We start from the raw sequence: 16,714 nt of genomic DNA on the forward strand, positions 1-16,714 counted from the left end.
TTTTACTTAGAATGTTCTATTGTAAACAGACTGTACGTTTCCAAAAGAATACTGGATGAAAAATCAATGTGATTGCAACGGATACTCTGGTTAGCAAAGGTCGTTTTGACTATGACCTATGACACACACGAGACCAGATCAACAAAAACCTCGATCGTCTCGAATTCCAGTTTCTGCTATCATTTTCGGACTGGAAGCCCAATGATCTTTAAAAAGCAGCAACCAAAAACGTTTTCTTCAACTCAGAAACAGAGGAATTGTCTTCAAGAGCTGAGGGGGCAGTGGAAAAAAGGGAGAAATGCGTTCCACGAATAGGCTTTCTAGGAACATTAACAATAAGCAATAAGACTTTTTCCTGAAAAAGATATGCTTAAAGTTTCTTATACTGTCAAAATGATTCTTTAAACTTGCAATAAAGCATTTAATAATGTAATAATAGAATAAATACCTAACAAAACTAATACAGAGTAATTTTAATCAAGAGCCCACATTGTCTTTAGTATTGATTTCGAATTTTCACCATCATATTCCAAATTTCTATAAAATTTCTTAAAGCCCCTGTATCTCAAAACCACTTTATCTCGATTTTTTTCTTTCCTGTGAAATTCGAAATATACAGATTCGACTGTATGCAATATTCCCACTGCGCCACTCATAAAATTAAACATATTTAGCAATTTGCAGAATCGATGACGAAGAAAAGCTGCATATACGTGGATTTAACAAATCAATCTCATTTCTAATGCGAAGTGTCAAATTTCAGTCAATTATCAAAAAATTGTCGCAGCAGAGGGAGGCGTCTTTATGCTTGAGGAGCAGGTTTTCAATGGCATTGGGGGGGGGGGGGGGGGGAGCGAAGTGAATTTTTGACCTTTGTTACTCAGAAAAAAGTGGTATTGATTTTTTTCTTTTTCTTCTTTTTTTCTTTCTCTTTTTTCTTTTTCTTTTTTTTTTTGAGACCAACGTTTCGGGGGGGGGGGGGGTTGTCCCCAAAAACCCCTCTTAATTACGCCTTTGAATGATGGTAATTTTGTCGAATAGCCAGATAAAATTTGCCGAATGCGGATATTTTTGGAAGGTCACAATGACCTCCCATCGGGGTCGGGGTGCACTTGATAGCTTGGCCCAATTGAAAGCTCATCCTGAACTATGGAAAATCTCATTCCGTTTGAAAAATGCTCAACCGTAATTTTGTAATTTACAATGAAAAGAAACCAATAAAAATGTCTCACAAATCACACTGTTGTTGCGCAACTTAGGCAACTTATATAAGCGATCGTTGTACCCTCCCCCTTTTCTGTTTCACGTTGTTTGCTTCATCTTAATTGATGAATTGGCGATCATCAGATTCATCCAGAACACCAAACTGAATGATGTGCTTGCTGCATGACGCGTCAGCTTTTGTGTACGCATTTGTCAAACGCGATAAATACTTGACGCAGAGTTAAAATATCAGGAATGAGTCGAGTCCGTATGGTTTTGTTTCTTTATCGCCTCGTTCTCACATGATCCCATGTCCGAACGGTCATTGGGGAGCAGAGTTTACGTCACTTCCGGGTCGAGAAGACTCGAGTAGCGCGAATCATTCGCTCCTTCTGGGCTTTTAGAGCACACACGAATGTTTTGAGGATTGAAGAAACGAAAATAAATATCTCAACGTGGAATTGGGGTTTTTTGGAAGAAAAAATCCGAGGCATAGTTTTGTTAGTAAAAAGGGTAAGTTTTATGATTTTTATCAATTTTTAGCAATGATTGCTAGTGAAACAAATCATTCCTTCTACATTAGTCAACATTTGTAATAAATAAGTTCCAAATGGAAACAATTATGTGCAATTGATTGCTATTCCATAATGTACTAATGCGCAAATAGCAATGAAAATTTCAAACAGGCAAGGGTGCATTCAGCTAAAATGGGAAGGGGACTAGCCCGTCATTTGGACAACCCGCCTCCCCACACCGGATTTTGGAAACAATGTGGTAGTGCCTTCTATTTACGTTTCTTTTTTTTTTTGCCTGTAAACTTTCCGCTTCACCTATTTTGTTATTTTTGCACTGAGTATCAATCTCTTAGCCCTCCCTCTGGAAAATTCTTAAATGAGGTGACAGGTAGCCATAGGTGTAAAAAATACCTTTTCACGGTGTAAGGAGAAGGGGAGTGTATAATAACACTTTTTTGAGTGGAGTTAGTGGGGAAAGAAAGTGCTTTCGGCTCTGTATTATCCTATGTTAATTGCATAACGGTATTACTACTGTAACCCATCTAAACACCAATAACCTTCCCATTCAAATGAGCCCCTAAAGATTAAAGCTTACGGGTGAATATACGGTAAATGAGTTTTTTGCGTTTCCAAAGAAAAATTTTCTGTTTAGTTTAATATTTATTTTTTCACTAGTTGCTATTATTTTTGTATTAGTAAAAATAAAGAACAGAATCGGTTTGATTTTTTTTTTTTTTTGAGTTTGATTAGCGCTAGGGGAAAATGTACTGTCAGGGGGTGACACTAAGGCAAAAGAGCTGCTATAGAGGAGTTACGCCAGAGAAGTAACAGAATCACACGTATCCTGTAAAAACATCACGCGTTTTTTTTACCTGAACTTAAACGTAACTCAGGCTGTCTACAATAAACATTGCATTGTACAAACGTACATTTGGGTAAAGATAAAATTTTATTAAAGCATTGCACTTACCAGGGGAAATACTGCAGCGAGTGGCACAAGAACGCTTTGCAGCAGTGCAAAGAGAAGGGATGCAATATTATTTGAATTTTGCTCAATGCAGTTTAGTTTGCTTTTAACTGAAGTCAGTATTACGCTGGTTATTCGTAGGCTTGCCAGACGTCCCGGTTTTACCGGGACAGTCCCGGATTTCATACAACACTCCGGTGTCCCGGCCGGTTTACTACATGCCCCGGAAAATGATAAATTTAATAAAATGTGACCAAAAAAGTCAATAAATAAGAAACTGAAGGATTATTTAGGGGATAGTTAATTTGTCATTTGTAACATTAACATAACATTTTTATTGGATTAGCTTGTGAAGATCTTTACAACAAGATTAAAAACGTTCTAAAAGTTCTGCCCAATTGAAATTACATGAAAATATATTTCAAATTTTTATTCCTCATTCAAATAGTTTCTAGTTACTTAAGTATGAAATAAAATGTTTAAATTTATTTGCTTGTTTCATGGGTTTCGCTTGGTTTTGGCTCATAGCTAGTAACCATTTATTTATAACATTGAGAAGAAACTACTCACTAAAATAATAATCTAAAAACCAACCAAGAAAGTACACCCTTCTGAATATTTACGACACGGAGGGGGGGGGGGGCATTTTTTTTCTTATATTAATTGTACAACAATTCAACCAAAAATGTTGAATTCATTTTTTCCTGTAATTAAGACGTAATTCCAAAACGTTTTGAGCTTATTTATCATTAATTTTGCGACAAAAAGCGTAAGCTTTCTGTTTTTCGCACGGCCAAGAAAATTTCTGCGGGAAGAGGTCCAATTTAATCCAGCTAATCAGAGATCTTGGCGATCAATTTTAGGTGAAAATTTAATGTAAAAATTTTCAATTAACTCTGCAGAACCTTTTACAGCACTCAAATGTGTATTTTTTATAATTTTTTTTAACTATGAATCTCCGATCACACTTTGTCAACTTTGCCGGTTGACCTCTTCTTACCTTGTTTTTGGTTCAATTCTTTTCTTTAAAGCATTTTATCAAGCACTTTACTATAGAATGAAATAAATCAACTGATGTAGAGACATTTCAAACCAATTTACCGCTACTGTGAGGGAAAAATTCAAATTTCGAATGGTGTTTGTGGATTTTTACGAATACCAGCCATTTTAGAGTAATAAGCACAATATAAAGAAATAAACAAAAAATTAAAGCCAAATGACTTTTAAGGGTTAATACAATGCAAAAATAATAAAAAAAAGACGTCTGATAATTTTTAATCATGAATTTATTCGAAAATATTTGAGTGTACGATGACTTTTGTGGTGTATTATTTCTGTCTCTTCGTTTTTTGACCAATTTCAAAAAGAAGATCCGTCAGTATTTTGAAAAAAAAAAAAAAAAAATCTACAGGTTTTCATTTACAATGACAAAGGAATGATGTAAAAAAATATTGTACTTCATATTCGAATTCAGTTTCACGTTATTATGGTTTTACTAAAAAATTTCAAAGTGTACGAACACTTTTGGAAGCCACTCCTGTATGAAATGAAATCTCCAAACAGCGTGTTTGTGTAAACGCGCAAAACTCGAGAACTACCCAGCCGATTTCGCTGAAATTTTCACAGTATCTTTCTTTTAGCACCGGAAAGGTTTGCAGACCGATTCGAAAAAAATTCGATGAGTAGTTCTTTTTTTTATTCCAATTTGCCCAGTTTTCCCATAAATTTCCAAATATGGGGATGAAAAATCATTTGCACATATTAGTATTACATATCGTCATAAAGGGTAGAATTTTCCGCGTTTTACGCAATTTGTTTCAATGCTCTAACTTGTATACGGCGGGAGTTCTTTGCATTTTTAGCTTGAACTTTTTTAGGCTTAGCTTAAATTTAGGCACTACTTTCTTCATTAAATCTATCAATAAAAAGTGAAGGAATTGATCCACAGTTTTCTTTTTGACACCATTGGAAAAAGTGATATTTTTTTACTCCAGATCCATCTCGACCTATGGTCGCAAAACTAAGCTTTTATCTCGAAAGTAAAAAAAAAAGTTACAATCCTTTTTAAACCAAGTCAAAAAATCTCATTTCCACTCAAATTGTTAACCATTTTCTTTCGCATTTTAATTCCTTTAACTTATTTTGTTTTTTGTTTCCATGGTTAAACTAAATCCATCTTTCTGGATTTAATTTCTTAAAAGTATGTTAATATCTGTCGTTATTGTGTAGGAGGGAAATTTTATATGACGGTTTTTTTTTATTATTTATTTAAGCCTGATTGTTGTATATAATCACTTGACACAATTTTTATTTTCAAGGTAGACCGGGCGAAGCCGGGCAACGCAGCTAGTACACATCTAAATGAATTCATTTAGTTTTCCTCATTGTTTTTCGTTTTCGTTTTCCCTGTTTTAAAATGAATAGGTTTTTTTTAACAGTATCTTTTATTTTCGCACGTTTCTTACTGCATAGCTAATTTATAACACGCACTTTCAAACTTAACAAAATGCGAACGAGGTTAAAAAACTTACAGTATACTGCAGTGAGCAGGTAAAGGGCAGTAAATGCACATTTTCTTTTTTATTTTTTTTTTTGTCATCTATTGTACTTGAGCTTTATTGAGCAATCTTGCTTATTTCGCTTCCGATGAAAAAAGGGCTCGGAAAAAAAAACGCCTAATTCCAAACTTTCCCTATTGTTAGCATTGAGTACAAAACGCGTTTCTTCAAATATCTCAAAAACTCATTTCTGCAGATACTACCGTCTAGCCTTACCACGGCAATATAGTGCTGTCTGCTGTGTGGTAGAGAGAAATTTTTCGTGGGAAGGGAAATTCATTTATAAGCACATACATACAACGCAAATTCAAAATAATTGAATATCAGAATTGTTTAAACAAAACTTGTCAATGAGTATTGTAAAATGAACGCATGAAAATTAAACAAAGTATTATTAATGAATGAGTAAAACAATTTCAACCTTTTTGCAGATGTAATTTCAACAATTCGTCCCCCCTCACTTTGTATGGTTAATTAATTATTTTATTTCCCAATTCAGGAACCAAAGCTAGAAACTAATTAAAAAGGGGAAATGTCAAAACAGAGCATAGTTATTTGTTTTACTTTGTATACCTGTTTACGAAACATTATTTAGCACAAGCAGTAACTTTGAGTTTATGTATTCATTCCTTAGATATTAGTAAATCAATTGTTTTACTAAAACAAGCCACACTTGTTGAATGAAATTATTATCAAGTGTTTATGGCATCTCAAAATACTTCAGGGTAAGTAATGTGAGTCAAATTCATATCTAAGTGTTCCGTCAATGAAAGTTATTGTGTACATATTCATCAAAATCAAAGGACAAACTTAAGTTAAATTGTTAATTTACATCAACTCCCACTTATTTGCCTTCAAAACGAGCCCTAACAAAATTTTGTACTTTTTTTTTTTCCATTTTTGGCTGCTGCCAAAAGTCCAATGGCTTTTAGTCCCCCCCCCCCCTCAATTATATTGCCGCCACTGCTTAAAACAATGAGTGAACATCGCTGTTGTATTCAGTAAATTACCGGCCGTTAGCTTGGGCTAAAGCAGAAATACATGATATATACCGCCAGCTCAGTCATTTCCAACCGAGGATTGCAGTTTCGTGCTTATTAGCACTCATCAGCCCGGCATAAGAAAGTGACTGGAGATGGAAAACCTCGTAAGGAAGCCAAGAGTGCCAAACAAACCGGTAGCCAATTACTGCATGATACCCTTTTCTGAGGCACAGTAGTGACACATCAGTGACATAGTTATCTTTAAGCAAAGATACCGCTTCGTGTCACATCTCTAAATCGATTTGGTAGATTTTAAACAGAAAGTGATTTTGCTATTCAACTGGCTAAGCAACTCGACCAGTCTCAATACGATCGAGAATATGTGGAATCATCAAATCTAAATTAAAAGGTTCAAGACCTAGTTTCCGCCAATAAAATGGAACTCATTGCAGCATTGAAGAAGGTTATTAATTTTTAAAATTAACTTCTTTCTTTTTCTTTCAAATTTTTAGAACTGGAGTGAGTTTCATTTCAATATTTTCAACCCTAGAGAATTCTTAATGTTTTTTGGGCATTTTTTTTTTTAAAGAAAATTGTTCGAAATTCACGCTTTGGCGGCTATTGGTTAGTTGTATTTCGTGATTAAGATTTTCTGATATCCTTTAAGTCGGCGCTGCTCAACTGTTCTTACTCTACGTCACTCTTGGTAGTTGGTTTAATCCTAGCGGCACACTGAACTAAATTTTATACGTCAATATGAACAATGCTTTCATCATTCCCTAGTCAAGAAAAGAAAGAGAAAAGACAGCGTTTCCATAAGGATATAACAATTTTTTAAATACGTGAAATATTACGTCGTGCTTTTTAAGAAAGTTCCTTGCTGAAGCGTCAACGGATCCCAAACCCAGTCATATTGATCTATGCCAGTCAACTAGAAATACTGTGTTAACTTTAATCATGACTACTAGTTCTGCCACCACAAACTGATTTAAAAATTGAAATTCGATTTTTTGCATTCAATATGGATTCTTCGACATTCCCCGTCATTGCAATTGCTACATCACTGTAAGCGCACGTGCAGTTGTAACAATGGATCCTGTTGCTTTGTATTTATTTAGCTGCAACGCTGAACGTTTCATCCCCAATTGCAAGCTGGGAAAGTTTTTTTTTTTTTCAGAAAGTATAATGATCTTGAATGCCATCCTCATTAGCAAGAGTAGTTGCGGAGTTTACTGTCGGATTCCGCTACAACGTGAAATGTCTGTAACGCGAGTTTTTCATGAGTAATGAATTTTTTAATTCAAATTACTCGCCTGCAACATGATATTTTTCGGAAAAGAGCGACGGAGAGTTAGAATGGGCTTCGTCGGTACTAAATATTGGTTTTGTGAATGGACTTTCATCCCTTTCCGCATAAATGAAAGCGGAAGTTCACGGACTGTATTGTTAGTCTAAACAAGCTTTGCTTTAGTTCATACAAATAACCGTTCCGATTCTTAACTTTTTTTTTTTTTCATTTTACATATGAACGTTGATAAAATAGAATGGCTCTCCCAAACGCGATTTTTCATTTAAAGTCGGCGAAAATGGAAAGAAAAAGAGAAAGTTTTTGACCATTAAAAAAAAGGTCAAGATTCTCGATATGCTTGAACAATTAAAAGGTATTTCGAGGGTAGCACGACAATTAGGTAGGAGTGAATCTTCGATACGTGTAATTAAAATTGAAGAAAAGGAAACCCGTAGACGTTCAGAACTTTGTTTCAATACTGAAGCTCATAGAGTAATGGGTAAGTAAAATACAAACATCATGAAAATGGAAGCTGCTCTTTCATTGTGGCTTAAAGAGTTCCAGAAAGAGAGGTGTTCCCACACCGCATAAACCATTATCTTCATAATTTTAAAAATTATAATTAAGTGTGTGATATCTACTGTTTAGTGGTATTATAACGTAGTAATGTGCTTAACGTAAGTATCGTATTGTTTTAATTCATGTACCTCATTGATTTTGTGCTTCAAAACAGTAATTTTTGGAAACGCTTTTTCTAAAATGCAGTAAAAAGTCAGTTCTTCATATGAAAACGGTAATATATAGTTACGAAATGGTTTGAAACAATTTGAGGACTGTTAACACATGTCTGAAATAATTGGGTATGCTTATAAATATTGGGTATGCTTATAAAATATTTCTAAACATACGTTGTTCCACAACGCGAAATTTCAACTTGCGCGAGTGGTCTTGGAACGCATCCCTCGCGTAAGTCGGGATCCGACTACTTTTCAAAACGGATTAGCAAGTGTAGTTGAGAAGTATACTTTCAAAATGATTTCTTTCTCCATGAATTTCTTTCTTCTCGAAGTAATTTATATCTACTGTTAAAAAATGCGGAAACATTGGTTTTACCACCTGAACGGTGTATATCCATCCCCTTATTTCTCGCCAGATCTTTTAGAGCGAAGTGGAACTTATCTCTTATTTGCCGGTATTCACTCATTCACTTTCATATCAAAAGGGCACATATCCAAATTTGAATTTGCCACTTCTAATTCTAAAGTAGTTCACGTTCAAGTCTGTTATCGGTTAGGCAAGCGCGACCTCAAATTGTGATTACTAAATAAAAAATAAATAATCGATATTGCTATTAAATTGTGATTTATAAATGATTAAATTGTGATTAATTGTGATAAAAAATGTGATCTATTAATACCTGCAACGCTGTTATTTGAATCGGCTTGGGTGGTTTTATTATTCATACTGAATTGGATCGAAGGTCCTTTTTTTTTTTTTTTTTTTTGAAATGTTCAATGAAAAAAATAAAGTAAGTAGGAAGGAATAAAGTAGAGTAATAAAAAATATATATTAAAAATGTTGAATATTTGTTTCAATTTTAAAGTTTATTTCTGAAGAAAATGCGTGGTTTTTTTTTTTTTTTTTTTTTTTCCGAAAGTGATGATATTCACTGTTTTATACCAAAAAGGAATATATTCAAAATAAAATTGGCAATTTAGGTTGATAAAATTGTGAAAAATTTGTAGACTTATGCCAATAGCCACTTGTTATACTACCAAAACATTGAAAAATTCGAAATTCTGACAGTTAGTGTTTGTGCGTAAAACGTTTTTTTTTTTCCAAAAATATAAAAAACTGGATATAATCCGTTTTGAAAATAAACTAGAAAATGCGTTTTTTTTTTGCAAAAGGGATTATATCCACTGTTTTACACCAAAAGGGAATATATCCAAAATAAAATTGGTAATTTAGGTACGATAAAATTGAGGAAAAATTCCTAGACCTATGCCAATAGTCACTTGTTATTTTACCAAAACATTGTGAAAAATTCAAAATTGTAAGTGTTTGTGCGTAAAACGTTTTTTTTTTTTTTTTTTTTTGTTTTTTTTTTGTTTTGCCAAAAAATATAAAACTGGATATAATCCATTTTGAACGTCAACTCCTCAGTTCTCTTTTAATGTGTGTTGATTCATCAACTGGAAATAAAATTTTACCAGCTATTTGTGGTCTATGAACCAACTGTTTTTTAAATTTCACCCGTCATCGCATTAATTTCATGCCTCATAACATTGTCTGGAATTGGCACTCGAACCACCTCATTCATTGCATCAGAAACTAAATTGTTCCCTGTATGATTTCTTTACACGCTGATTAAAATAAATGTTTCATCGTTGGTATGCAGTTTTCAGTGCAATTTGGCAACTAAACTAGCAACATTACTCGTATATCTAAACTTTTGCTCAGGTAAAATACATCTCTACGCAGTAAGTTACCGCCCCTAAAACAGAGCTAAGGCAATACTACATGATGAGATGACATCTGCCTATTCCAGACTGATGAGTTCACAACAAGACGAAACTGCGGTCTCTGGATGCGATAACCGGGCTGTCGGCATATTGAATGTAAAATACACCTCTGCTCTTCCTTTTTCCACTACTCCAAAAATACAGGGGCACACCAAGGACCTTGTCGCGGCACATCAGTGTGCCGAGGTACACTGGTAGAAGCACTGCTTTAAGAAAAAGATGTTGTTTTTACTTTTTACTAAAACATTACGAAAAATGTTTTCAAGTTTGAGTTTTGGTAAATTATTATGATTTTTCTTTTTGGTTTCTGGGGCCGTGAGCCCCCCTTAGTGGTGCCCCCCTCCCCGCCACTTTGGGACTGCTCGTACGTAGATCTGGGCCTGGTTGTCATTAGGAATCGTCATCTTTGACTGTAAAAACTAAAAAGATTCAGGGCTGTCCCAAGAGAGGACGGCGCACAGTGGGGCAAGTGTACGGAGAGCTTGGACATTTCAGTAAAACCAATTTCTACTTAAAAATGTGATAATATTTTGTTATTTAAAATGTAAAGATAATCAAATACTAAGTCATTAGTGCAAAATAAAATATTTAATTAACATTTAAAAACAATTTTTAAAGAAATATGTAACAGTATTTTAGCCAATTTCCATTCCATCATCTTCAAGCAAATTCTTCACTTGTTGTGACATTTCGTGGTGCAAACTAAATCTTTGGACTCAAATTTGAGATAAGAGGATCAGAATTGATTAATAAATTATTAAAAACGTCTCTATTGTTATCTATTCTGGACGTTTTCCTTGAATGCAATTCCCTATACAATCGAAAATACTTATGGTTTGCCTCTTAATTTCGTCTTTGTCGTATTTGTAATCTCAGAACCAAGAGTGTCAATCCGTTTTTCCAGAGCCAGGTCGTAATCGGTAAAAGGAATAGAATTTGTCTTTAAAAAAATAAAAAGGTCACGGTTGGTTTTGAAACTCATCTTTCACCAGCAAGTCTATGGGGTCAAGCACCGATATCATTCAAGTTTGCTTACCAAAGCGAGCGTACACTAGAATTCGTATACACTAGAGTCATCGTAGAATTACATTGTGCAGTCTAAAGTTTTGTACTTAACAAAAAACGTATTTATAGATCACCGAATAGCAATAATTGATAAGCGAAATCTTTAGAACATAAACAACTCTAACTAATGCCAAGACCTATTTAGAGAATATCATTAAATGAAGCATGAGCAGACGATAGATTAAAAATTAAAGTTAAATTCATTTTTTATCACAATGTTCTATTTTTTTCGTTTATGGCTGTTTAATAACAGACGATATTTTAAATTATTTTTTAATGACTTTTTACAACTTGGCATACACGAAAAAAAAAATCCGAAGCGTCACTGATTGCTTTCGGATATTGGATAGCTTAACTCGGGGATTCTGACGATGATACTTCAGAATAAAAGATGAAATTTTTAGGCATGATAATTCCTTCAGAATTTATTTTGGATAAATCTGGTGAAGTATTAAATGGATATTTAAATTAAAAAGTGTTTACTTTTGTTTGTTAGATAACTTGCTGGACTAAAATCAAAAGTAAATAACTTTTAATGCTCTAAAAAGTAAATAGCTTGCTGTAAGTTCTCCTAATATAGAATGTAATAAAAGAAATTAAATGTTTATTAAAGACAAACGTTTGCTTTTTGAAGAAAAACACTTTTCTTGATGTACATGTATAATATTTTGATCTTTTCAAAATATGCCTGCTCCTTGTTTTCATTTTTACTCATTTTGTGATGTGTTTGTTATTGTGTACATACAATTTATGAGAAGTATTTTTGGGAGATTATTGTGTCTTTTTCGTCTACTGTCACTTATAACTCAAAATAGTACCAATTTTTGTAGTCCCCGAAATAAGAAACGAAACCATGCTTCTTAGCATCTCATATGATTTTGTCCCACAGTCTACAAATGACACAATGAAACTGATTCCTCGAAGTATTTAGTTGAAATAATTTGCAATAAAAAGTAAACAAACTGAAAATTGTAAACATGTTTACTTGACTAAAGTGAAAAAACCAACGTAAATAATACGTTTCGTGCAACGTTCATTTCGTATTCGTTTCGTCGTCCTCGTCGTAAAATATTTATACTTATATTTAATTTTCAATATCTTTTGAATAGGCAAGTTTAGGCAAAAACTGAAACCGGATTATGAAAGCTGAAACTCTCTACAATGCTTGGGATATAATAGTTTTGTTAGCGTTTGTTAGCGATTTTCGTAATTCAAAAATACATTCAAAATACTTTGAAAATTATCTCCAAAATTTTCGTATTTTCTAAGAAACGTTTTTGGGTGTTTTTCTTATTTATTACGAGTGCATAAAGCCCAGCACATCACACTATTAAATTTGAACAGTTCTTAAACAAGTTATCTACTGTTTACTAAATTGTCTTCTAACGAAGTAGCTAGTTAATTCTTCGAATTCAAGTTATTATCTTCGGGTAATAATGTTAAAAACTAGTAAGATTAGTGGGAATATGTTCTTAGTTTATCAATACAACAGTAAAAATGTGAAACTAAATGGTTTAATTTTCCGCCCAATGTCCAAAATTAACATTAGGCTGCCCCACTGTGCGGCGCTCGGGGCGAATATTTTCTGACGCCCCTTTCCCACACACAGAATGTTGGTTTTTTGATAGAGTATCGAACATTTTTGTAACAATTACATTACATAATTGAACATGCAATCTGAAATCTAACGTGTTATATTTAAAAAACTATTTTTAAAAAAAGAATAATACTAAAAAGAATTTGAAATGTAGTAAGAGCTTAGTTTTTGGCGCCCCTTCATATCTTGGCGCCTCCCCCCACCCCCCACCCCCCTTTTCAGACGGCCCTGAAAAGATTTTAGTCACTGGTTTCCAAATGTATCTTTCTTGTTACAGTTGCTGGCGTAAATGACTTCCTAAATCCTTCTACTTCATTTATGCTTATGAATCGGACCATAAATCGTCCGATTAAAATCGTCCTCCCAGTTAGCATAGCTCAGCAGCACTGCAGAACAAAGCCGTGTTCAGAATAAATCATTTAGTTCGTTTTGTCTTTCTTGTTTAGTTGCTCTTGGATGTTCTTTCCCAGGTGATAAATTCACTGATACTTCATCAACAAATCCGAGGGAGGAAAAGAACTTAAACAAGCTTTTCGTCGCACAAAACGTCGTTTGAGGCACGTGTTGGAGTGATGTCTGGGAGCGTAAAGGGTGAAGGGGAGCAGTTGTTCCGCTTGAATCGACGAAGTTCCGCCTACAAGACGCTAATGTGGGCCTTGGCGGTAATCGATGTGGTTCAAGTCCAATCCTTACGTAAGCTTTGGATTATCTGCAGCATCGACCTTACTGGAAAGGATATTTACGTTTTGTTACATTGAGTTTGATCTGTTCGCGATATCATCTGAGAGAAGGTTGGAATTCAAGTTCGCCTTGAAAATAGAAAACAGAAGATAAGAAATTTTGCATAAAAAATCAGTTGAACATTTTGGGTCAATAAAACGTTTTATTTTTACACACGCATTATGTATAAGATAAAGTGACGTGCCCACTCATAGTTGCGGAACGTTGAATTGTCCCGTTTTCTGAAATGACAGAATTGACCACTTGCAGTATAGAAATCGAAAGTTATCGGTTGGAATGGCTTAAAGGCTATTTCCAACCAATATGTGACTCATGTGAACTTTCGCTTATTTTTTATGTTTACCCAAGCACTTTCGCATATTTTTTATGTTTACTTAGGCCCGTCATTTTACTTTATTTTATTTCATTTTTTATTTATTTATTTATTTATTTATTTTTGGCAAAAGTTGCCCTAACCATATAGGGAGCTGCATCACACTGGTTGTTGTCTTCTATTGGTTGAGTAAATTTTTATCATAAATTTCTCTGAATTTGAGATTTGTTGTTCTTGCTCTAATGAATCGACACCCACACAATGAAAAATTTCCATTCATATGTCATATATATCTATGTTATGCATGCATACATACTAAGAATAAGATCCCCCCCCCCCCTTTCTATTGCGAAGTACTGATTATTAAATTGATTTCTTTTATTTTCTCCCCAGTCGTTATCATTTTATTTATATTGTTATTGTTGTTTGATACAATTTCAAGCAAGAACCTTGGCGTCGGAAATGTCGCTAACTGCGCATTACTTTCAATCAAATACATCCAAGGACACGAATAGGAATTTATTACGTCAAGTTTAGTTTTTGGACTCGAGATACTGATTACAGTAAAAATCAAGATATTGGGCAACCCAATAGTTAATTGCCAACTACATCTCATAACATCAGGATATAAAAGAATTCAAATAAAAAAAGTCCAGAAAATAGGATTTCCACTCGATTCCGAATAGAATAATGATGCTCAGAAAACAAGCAAGTATGAAAAAAAAAAAAAAAAAACCATTTGAATTTCGACGTCGTGAATTTAAACTATATTTTTCAGTCTCGAATCGGGATAGGACCCTACTCTTTGGGTTTCTTGTTTCTACATACGGAATGGAATGGAAACGGCCAAGAAATTTGCAGCATCCATCATATTATGACTGGTGATTTTCTAGAATGTAGGTAATACGAGGCATATCCATAAAAAAAGAAACAGTGATTAGGATGCGGTAAAAAATATAAGGATTTTATGGCCGATATCAACCAGCACATTTATCATGAAGATTATTTACAACACGTTACGTTTTGTATTTCTATTTATTATCAATCTTAAATGATGGGAATTAGTAATCTGGAAATTGTATTTTGATAAAGTTTTGCTGTTTAAGTTCATCTATACAGGTGTTCTTTCATGAAAAAATGTAATTTTTCACAGAAAAACTTTTTTTTTAATGTGAAGTCTGCTTGAGTTAAGCCTTGAAAACAATATGAATAAAATCAAACCACAGAGGATTTGTAACTATGAAACCGAAAATTTATCTCTTTAAACACATTTTTAAAACAACTTTCGTGGCCATGATAATCTGAAAAATCACAGCAACATCAACTTTGGTCACGTGAGAGTAATAATTCGTGATTGCTCAAAAAAAAAAAAAAAAAAAAGAAAGAAAGAAATGAAATGGTATTTTTATTCTTGTCTGACTCCTCACCTAGGGCAGACGATCTGCCCTCATCCAACACTGCTAAAAGGTTTGCGAAAGACTAGAGGAGAGTAAAACACAGACTAAAGCGAAATGATTTCTAAATACGTTAAGACCAAAGCCAAGAAAGATAAAGAAGAAAGAAAAAAAAAAAAAAGGCGTGAGCTCTCGCTCTCCTTGACAGTGAGAGGTATGTTCGTTTCCATGATCGTAGCTTTTCGCACAGACTCCTGTGCTTGTAATGAGTTGAACTGATTATTGCAAAATCCAAGCCTAGTTATGGTGCAGATAAATTACAGAAGTTTTTTTTAACTTAGTTTTTCGCCAAGATTATGGATTTTGCTAGAAAAAACTTGTAAACGATAAATGGCTGTCAATAATCAGTTAATCAAATGACAACAACTTTTCTGTTCATCAACTTTCTGTAATCGCAATGGATCTCGCAATCAAAGAGTATTCCGTTTTGGTGTCAATTTTTCAGTCGGAAATGAAAATGAATTTCGGAGGTAAGTAACAACTAATGTCTTCTCGTGAATTTGATATAAAGTAACCAATAAAGTTCTTGCCTTTTTTTATGGTACACTGTAAAAAAAATCCGGAAACGTTTCTGAGTATATCGTGCAGCTGTGGTTCATGAAAGTTTCAAAAACGTTTCTGAGCATTTCGGAATCCTCTTTCTGTAATGTCCAGAAACGTGTCTGAGTATTTCGGAATCCTCTTTCTGTAATTTTCAGAAACGTTTCTGAGTATTTCAGAATCCTCTTTCTGTAATGTCCAGAAACGTGTCTGAGTATTTCGGAATCCTCTTTCTGTAATTTTCAGAAACGTTTCCGAGTATTTCGGAATCCTCTTTCCGTAATTTCCCGAAATGTTTCCGAGTATTCTGTGCAGCTGTGGTTCATGAAAGTTTCGAAAACGTTTCCGAGTATTTCGGAATTCTCCAAACAATTTTCAAAAACGTTTCCGAGAATTTCGGAATCCTTTTTCCGTGATTTTTTCTAAAAAATAATTTTTTACTATAGTATTGCATGCCATATCAGTTTCAATTCTTTCATATCTAAGAGCAATGAAACAAGCAATTTTAGAATCATTCGTGGATTTTTTTTTCTGAATTTCTAATGACAAATAGCATGTCATAACATGTGCACAGTTATAAATTTTTGAAAATTTATGAAATAATATAGTAGTTTCATTCCTAATCACAAATCGTCGGGGAATTGGAGTGGGGGTACCTTCTGAAAAGTGGGAATTGTTTGTTAAACAATCTTAAACTTCAGTTTTTCTCTCAATATTTTCAAGACAAAACTATCAACATATTGTATTTTTAATGCAGAACTTAAAAACATATCTTGTATCAAACTTGATAGCTTTTATCTTCGGATAAAATTTGACAGGACTTACTTACCCTTCGCGTTCCGGAATTCGTTCACCTCAAGTCAATTTCTCTGACGAACAAAGTGTACCGAAAAGTACCAACAGAGAAATTGATGAATTTAAATATGACACCAAGTCCCCCTGCTGGAACCATTCGGGTTGATTCT

The 16,714-nt window shown here is 33.9% G+C and overlaps 1 protein-coding gene across 2 annotated transcripts in view; it reads left to right on the forward strand.

Annotated features, from left to right (window-relative positions):
• The first annotated feature begins 1,499 nt into the window (after positions 1 to 1,499).
• The window catches only part of LOC129231392 (monocarboxylate transporter 9-like), a 55,158-nt gene continuing 39,943 nt past the window's right edge, over positions 1,500 to 16,714 (forward strand). Inside the window, exon 1 of one of the 2 annotated variants that reach the window (XM_054865698.1) lies at positions 1,500 to 1,716. The gene's annotated coding sequence lies outside the window, so the exon portion shown is untranslated. Of the gene's footprint in view, positions 1,717 to 15,388; positions 15,680 to 16,714 lie in introns of those variants that run through there. The other variant, XM_054865706.1, reaches the window with a different exon arrangement.

This window comes from Uloborus diversus, chromosome 1, assembly GCF_026930045.1.
Source record: "Uloborus diversus isolate 005 chromosome 1, Udiv.v.3.1, whole genome shotgun sequence".
NCBI lineage: Eukaryota > Metazoa > Arthropoda > Arachnida > Araneae > Uloboridae > Uloborus > Uloborus diversus.